Source organism: Salarias fasciatus, chromosome 7 (assembly GCF_902148845.1).
Source record: "Salarias fasciatus chromosome 7, fSalaFa1.1, whole genome shotgun sequence".
Lineage (NCBI taxonomy): Eukaryota > Metazoa > Chordata > Actinopteri > Blenniiformes > Blenniidae > Salarias > Salarias fasciatus.
In genome coordinates this window covers 10,933,414-10,940,993 of record NC_043751.1, presented here as the reverse complement: position 1 = coordinate 10,940,993, position 7,580 = coordinate 10,933,414, and positions in this window count along the sequence as shown.

Below are 7,580 nucleotides of genomic sequence, written 5' to 3'. Positions count from 1 at the left end.
CATAGCACCAATTCATTTGAATTGAGCCTTACTCTGACATGTAAAAGCTAATTGAACAGTCACAAAAAAACACATTCAGTCACATAAACAATATGAAACGCCATCACCATGCGTGCCTACATCTTTCACATGAATGGAAAGGAGTCAGAAGAAGAAAAGCTTTTTCAGTCCTGCCTCTTCACATCATTGCTGATATCTTAATGTACTATATCTTTATGATTGGCATCTCTTTCAATTCATTAGAATACTATAATGACAACAGTTAAAGCTCACTCATCACTCAAACATCACCATGAACAAACTATCCTGTTGTCTTCAAACCGTGAACCTCTCAAGATCCTACCATTTATCTCTTCGTTAAAATGGGAGGCATTTAACAATGCTTTAATCACCATGCATAATTTATTTCGTTGTTTTAAGCCACAAAACGTTTTTAGAGTTGTCGGGCCTTCATGAGTTTTAAACTGTAGCTCTCCTCATTGATCAAAGCCATTTTCTCTGTTGCAGAACATTTTTGGAATATTACCTGGCAAGAAGTTAGTTTTAGGTTTGTAAATTATGTGAAAGGTTACTAACTCCAGAAGATCGCTACATTTCTAAACCTTTGTGAGAAAAGTGGATTTATATATTTGTGAGAGTCAACATTGTGCGCAACTTGTAGCCTATTGCTCTTTTTTGCAGAACAATATGTCCTGTCAAGGAACCAGCATAAGTACTTCTCCATACTTCTACAAAGTCAGTTACATAATGTGGCATCAGTGAATTGTACATTATATAGAGAGATTTGCGGTCTAACAGGTAATTAGCTTGGCCAGGGCTGAGAAGCCTCAGGGTATTTTGTTTAGGATTACTTTTACGTGAGGTTTCCAGCAAATTGGATTAATGGAGTAAGTAAAGCACCACAGCAAGCACAGGTTCAGACAGGTAATTTAATACAGCGCAGTGAAAAGGTCATTAATGGACTGCAGATTTTGGGGAACCAGAAGCCAAAATAGCTACTTTGCACTCCAGTACTCATCAAACACCAGTAATTTCACTTGTCATTTTACAGAGTTACAAGTGAAGAGTGAAGCTCTGTTGTACACATCTCCATGTTATGCCCATATTTCTGATTGCTTGGGTTGGGAGACAAAGATTAAACAGTCATATGTGGGAGCACCTGCTTCATTAGCAGAGACAGCTTCCTTGGCATCAGGCAACCAAGCGTCCAAAACTCATCTCCATTCTGTGAGCACAGATTGTGCAGAGCACAGCAGCTGCTGGCAATAGTGGGAGGCCTTGGAGATGTGGACCTCCAGTCTCTTCAGCAGAGACAGCCATCTTCCCTTCAATTGCCCAAAGGCACACTCGACTGTCATTCATTCACAGCTAGGTCGTACTTGAAGTTTCTCTTTTCTCTGGTGAGCTTCCCATTGTTGGGGTATTCCTTCATCAACAGAGGATACGCAGGGTCTTCAAGCAGCATCAGGGGTTCCTTACGGCTCGAAAAATGCGGTACTATTTGGAATTTAGCAGTGTTTGTGTCACAAAGTGTACATCCATTTACTACATCGCCCCAGTTCCTGCACATGTTGCTGCATCACAAAAGCACACTGCTATTGGCCTGCTATAGAAACTACAGCGTTTTCATGTCTTGGGGCCCATTTTGTCCATCATACACACCTGCATGTGTTACATTAAACACTAAAACGTGATTGTTTTTAGGAGTTGGTTCTGAGTTGGAGGATCACAAAGGCCTTCTTCGTTGGTGATATAATATTGGTGATTATGTTGGTAGAAAAAGAGATACGTTTTGTTTAGAGCTTCATATCTGGTTCAGAAAACTGTCGGTGAGCTGTTGGTCTGTGTCCAACCTCCCCAGAAGAACAACATTCACAAACATACATGAGCTTACATAAGATATGCTATTGCAAGAGATTGGAGCAGACTTGTTGGTGGTCAGGTTGGTTCCAGGCTCTTTTCTCTCTTCTCGTCAGCTCATCAGGTCAAACCCACACCCTGCAAAAACGAACCGCTACCTTCCTGCACCAACTCTCGTATCTCACTCCAAGCTGATCTCATCTGAACATCCTGACCTGTCATTGTCTGGCCTTATCTTCTTCCTTGAGAAGAATGTCTTCCTCTGTGATTATGATGTTACATAGGTTAGCTCCTTCATAACCTTTACAGTGTTTTCAGCAAATGAAGGACAAATGTGTCAGTTATAAATCAATATAAATCAATTTCCTCACACAGTCTCAGCCTTGTTTAGAGGCAGCCAGAACCCAACCACTTGGGGGCCTGAAAGGATCTCATGTCAATATGAACATGATCTGAGACTAAATATTCAAGATTCAGTTCTCTGTATTGCTTGGTAGCCGAGAAGACTGAAAGACTCAAAGTGGAAACACTTTGAAGAGCCAAACTCTCACACTTCAAGAGTCCATCACACCCCCTGTGTGTGAAGCTGCCATTTCTAGAGGAGTGGAGACAGAGGAAGGAAGACAGGGAGTCCACACCACACCCATGCTCATATCAATCACTGTGAAGCCAGTTTGACGATGGCCAGTCAGCTGCCGTGGATGATAAAGCCCGAAAAGAGTTAAAGGTCGCTCCACTGTGAGAAAACAAAGATAATGGCTCTGCTGCATGTCATGTTGCTGCATCATCCCTGCACACTCTGCACAATAACACTTCAAACACATCTGCAAATTCAGTAGGATAGCTGAAAGGCCGGCCCTTCAAATGAATATATTTATAGGATGAAACAATGCTTTTTAGGTGATGAGGTGGCAGCAGGACAAAACTGGACGGGAGTTTCCCCGGTTAAATTTTTTTTGGGAGGTATTTAACCCATGTGAAAAAAAAAAAAAAAAAGAATAGGCAAAAGAGGCAGAGGAAACAAGTATGAGTGGAAAGAGAGAGGAAAGCAGAGGGAGGGGAAAAAGAGAATGAAACTTTAATCACAGAAACACTGACCCATAAAGAAAGAGAAGCAGACACAAGTGGAAACCAGAGGAATGTGAGCCAGCTGGAGGATACATCCATCCATGCAGCTCTTTCTGCTGTATTTCTACTTAAAGCTGGGGGTGACTTGGATTGGGGGGTGGGGACTGGTTAAAGAAAAAAAACTCTCTCAGACAAAAGCCAAATTGAAAGATAGGCTAAAACCACCATTGCTAAAACTCAACTGTCTCACAGGGGCCCAAATCAGGCAGGCCGCACGACTCTGAGCTTCAGCCAGGAGCGGCTCTCCTTCCCGCTTTGGCTTTTCACACTGTGAGGAAACAGAGCTCCCAGACAGTCTTTTTAATTACCTGACTGGCCAGTTAGCCGGACATCTTGGCCGCTGCGTCTGACAGGCTTCCTCCCCGGCTCCATTCTTCCCCCTTGCGTGGCCGAGACTCGGCCCCACCGTACTTTAGCTAAACCCACATCCCCTTATATGGAGCCAAGACCAATTAGCTGTGTCCATGCTCGCCCTGCTGACTGTTCACTTTTCATACTTGCTTGTGTACATCCTAACGCTAACAAGAACAAGATGTTTTGTGATGAGAACCCATATAAGTAGCTTGAAGTAGCAGAAGTCACCGATTGGCGGAGAAAAGATGATCCGCCATGGAAATATTGCCTCCTCTTGGCGACCGGAGAAGCGGAAGGTGCATAAATTCATGTTTTAAAGGACCTCTCTATGTCCCAGTGAGTTATTTTTACACCCTCCTCTTTTTGGCCTAGGGTAAGACCAGACGCTCACCAAATGAACTCTGACTGCCACTCAGAAGGGCGAGATTCATATCATTAAATGTGATGTGTGTAAAATACACCCCATGGATTCAAATTGTTGCCTGAGGGCAAACGTCCACAGAGCAATAATTTATTGGAATGACTTGTAATGTAGGCCTATTGCTCCGAATAACTTCAATACATCCGAGTGATTGGGTGATAACAGAAGCAATGACTTCACGTCTCTCCTGTTTTTCGGCAGATCAGACATGCTGTGCACGTTTTGTATTGTGATGCATTGTTTTTGCTTGGGTAATGGCGTGGAATGAACGGGCCCGAGCACCGCATTGATGTTATTGAGCGGCATACTGCAGTATGTCTCTCGACAAGGCCCGGATCGAGCGGATCTCTGCAATCATGAGCAACAGGTGGGCTTGGACAGCGCTCCCTTTGCTGCAAACAATTTTGCTTTGAAACCCCTTAAGCCTGATCCAAGACAGGAAAAACTTCCCATTAGTGCTGCTTATTTTCTTTTCTTTTCATGGACCACACACACAAGAGCATACTCGCTCTCTCACTCTCTCTCTCTCTCAAACACACACACATACACACACACACAAATATGTAAGCAAGGTAATATTTATTTGACAGTCCTTCGTTTCCTGAACAAAAATCCAAATTTTAAATTGGACCGTGATATCCTCTACAAAGCAGTCTTTAATTTTATTTTTGAGTTAAAAACTCATTTTGGGAGATATGATTCATTTGTTATTCTGTAATTCATCTGAGATCTGGTTGGAAATAAAAATAGCATTTTCACGAATGAATGAATGCATTTTCATATCTGTCCATTAAATACACAATCATGAAACTGAGAAAAACCTCGCTCGAACTCAGAGCAACTGTTGAACTGAACTTACCAAACATTTAACAAAAAGTTTATCACTGAAAGTGTCTGAAAGCTTTTAGGAATCAATTTCCTTCTTACATTTTGTTGATTCTGCAACATTTTTTTCTGATTGTTCAGTTGTTTGGATTGTGCCTAATGTTGAAACTCGGAAGATTGTTACAGTCATAATTCATTATCATTATTGTCAAAAATGCACCACAAACTGTGTTTGGCCTGTGGGCCATAGTTTGGACACTTCTTAGTTAGTATATTCAACCTACATGCTCTACATTTCTGTACAGTGTGAGTGTACAGTATGCATTACAATGGTAAAATGTATTTTTCATTCATGTTCCAATTGAACTTATGCACAAGCAGTAAAGTTATTGGTTAATCCTGATGTGTTTTTATGATATCATCATTTCCAAAGATTCAGATCGAGCATGAAATGGTTTGGTTTGCTGAGGAAACGCTGGTCTGGAACAGCCAAAATGAGCATTTATTTATCTTTTAAATCTTTTTCTCTTTGTCATGACTGTGAAAAGTGGTGTCACCTAGCTCTAAACCGAGAAGTGTCAAGGTTTTTTTCTTTACTTTGAACTTTCGTACGTCTCCAGAAACACACACACACAGATAAACATGAAAGTCAGTCATACATAACAGCACCTTGGTGGTACTGTTGGAGGAAAAATACAATGTCTCTTCTTGCTGCGGCTTTGTGTTTCTGCTGGAGGAAGAATGAGCTCCAGCTACAGCGGGGCTTAAAGTTGTAATCAGAGCCGTGAGCCATCCGCCCTGCGCCGGGACTCTGGAGTGGTTTGAGAGTGGGCCAGACATTCCTGAAGAGATCGCCGCCCAGACACCCAGCAGCAGCAGCCAGTCAGCAACAAATTCCAGAATAGCAGCGCTGCCGCTAAAAATAGTCCTCTGGACAGGAGAGGGATGGAGAGCTGGATGAGTGGAGGGGGCCGCTGGATGGAGGATGAGTGATAGAGGAGTGGAAGCTGAGCAGGAAAGGAGGGTGGTTTATTCCATTCCATATCCAGTCACAATGTTATCACAGCGGTGCGGAGGAAACGGAGTCCTGCAGGGATGTGAGTTGGGAACCTGTGTGAGTGCTCTCCAAACGAGTGAGAAAGAACCAACGTGTACTTAAACAACGGTGCACGTTGGGAGCGTACTCAGTCATGTGCGTGTGTGTGTGTGTGTGTGATTGTGATAAAGCATGGAAAGAGGCCTCTCAGACTGTTATTTCTAAAACAATGTGTCAGCTAACCGAGGGAACACATGCTCCACTGTACTCAGGACTTTCTTTAGGCCCGGCCCTCTGTTTATTTTTCCTGCAATGAACGGGCAGCTCGGTTTACAACAGCCACCCTAAACCTTCTCTGCGAAACATCCTGCCTGCAACAGCAGTCAGACACGCCAAGGCAGCGCTGACCGTGCCAAATCCTTTGCCGCTTTTTGCTCAATTTGCAGAATATCCACCCTACTTTCTTCATATGAAGCTTTTTTTTTTTTTCTCTTCTTCTTCTTCTGGAGACAAAAGCAGTTGTGCACTGATTTGGAGTGCATGTAAATTCTTCTTCTTTCATGTCCAAATCTCTCTGCATGTGACGGCTTTTATCCGTTGCGGCTGTGAGAAGGGAGAGGCCTCTTTTTTCAAGTCGGAGCGCTTCAAGCTAAAAGCAGAGAATAGCTTATATCCTCCAACATTATGCAGACTTCCCTATCTGCAGGGCACAGAGTTGGGGTCACGCTAACAGACCGGATGGGGATATTTGGGAGGGGTCCGCGCTGGTTTTGGATTGTGGGAGCTGGGTATGATGTCCCCAGCAATAAACCTTCACCCTCCACCTCCAGGGGCGAGCGGGCTCACCTTCTGAAGAGGGAGGGAGGAAGCCAAAGGAGGGAAGAGTTCAGAGGGTCTAGCAGCTGGACTTTATTTAAGGGTCACAAAGTGAACCAGAAATTGTTCTGAAGACATAGAAAAAAAAAAAAATCTCTTTGAAACTCGGCTCATATCAGTATCAGCAGTGCAGCTATTGTTTTTTTTTTTTTTTCCCTTGCAGTGTCAACATTCAGCCTTTCTTTATGAGTGACAGTGAACTACAAAAAGTATTGAAATACCTGTGTAATTGCTTCATTATTGTTTGTTTATCGCTTGCTGCATTACATTGTTTTTTTTTTCAGAGAAAAGTTGGACTTTGCAATAAAACAAAAAGAGGCTAGCGGTTGTTCCACAGATGATTATCTGTCTTCTTTTCTTAAGAAATTGTCCCCGCAAGAAAATGAGAACTTAAGACGATGATTGATGCAATTTTCAGTTGTTTACTGCCAGTATGACAAAAACAGATCGTGATGTAGGAGTGATTTATAAATACAGACCTTAAGCCTCTGCTTTCAGAGCTTAAACCAGCTTAAAAATTTCAGACTTTGATTAAGAAATCTGACGTGTGTTTGAGGACACTTAAATCCTTCTATGCACTGTGCATCTGGGGAATCTACTGTTGTCTTCTTCAACGCTCCGCAGCTTTTGTGTTTGGAAAACATTAGCTGGGGGGTGGTGTCCTACTCATCAGTGCAAAAACCCTGAAAGACTTGCAGCCATCCACCCACTCCACCAAATGTGGATCACATTAACCCACAGCAGCAGCAGCAGCAGCTACGTTCTCCCTCCAAGTCCTAAAAACAGACTTGTTTTTTTTTTTTTTTTTTCAGACATGAACAGTGTTCTCTGCTCCATGTTTGTTTGACTCTGTCAGTTTTTTCTGATCGCTTAAAAATATTTCACAAAATATCACCGCTGTAGTTTTCACTAAATTGCCAGCAGGTGTGCCAGGTCCTGAAAAATGACCCTTTTCGTGGAAAATCTAATATTAACACTTTTGTCACTTGTTTTGTCTTTCTAACATTTATCTTCTTTTTGTCCAGCTGAACCTGTGCCTATGTGTTTGTTTTGTCTCGTTCGGTCGTGAGGCAATCCATC